Source organism: Uloborus diversus, chromosome 8 (genome assembly GCF_026930045.1).
Source record: "Uloborus diversus isolate 005 chromosome 8, Udiv.v.3.1, whole genome shotgun sequence".
NCBI classification, from domain to species: domain Eukaryota; kingdom Metazoa; phylum Arthropoda; class Arachnida; order Araneae; family Uloboridae; genus Uloborus; species Uloborus diversus.
In genome coordinates this window covers 5,377,031-5,377,725 of record NC_072738.1, presented here as the reverse complement: position 1 = coordinate 5,377,725, position 695 = coordinate 5,377,031, and positions in this window count along the sequence as shown.

Here is a 695-nt window from a genome sequence, read left to right as displayed (position 1 = left end):
CTTTTAAGAGAAAGCTTCGGTTATCCATATTTTATGACAAGCTCTTCAAACTTATGATGAAGCACTTTATTAATGAATCTTCACTAATAACAAAATGCGGTGAAGATTCAGCCATTATTAATTTAAAAAAATCTATTTAAAATATTTAAATGTTGATAATTATGCAAAAAAAAAATTTAATATAAAAAATTTTGGGGAATGGGGATTTGATGTACTTGGCAAAAGATGAAATGCAGAAAAATGGTAGGCAAAAGCTTTTCCAAAATATAAATAATCAATGATTGTGAATAGTTGTATTAAATGTAAATAGTTTTCAGATTGTTTAAATTTATTTTAAAATATTTTGTGTACATAAATAAACTTATTTTCTTATTACATTACTCTTTCAGGAACGGGAAACTCATTCTAAGTATTATTTTTATTTGGGTTTTTAAACGGTATGCAGTATGATTCATTGAAAACATTGATAATAATAAGTGCAAAAATAATTAGAAAAAATAAACTATGAACTGTTTATTTTTCATATCAAAATCATTCATAAAACATGTCCTATATTTGTCCTATATTTTTCGTGGAAAATGCCCTATATATTACAAGTCGACCACTTCTACCCCTGGTGTTGGCAACAAGTTTGATGGTTATTGAAATTGGCTTGTTTTCGAAATTACCGAAAGTCTCTTCATTTTCTAGTATTT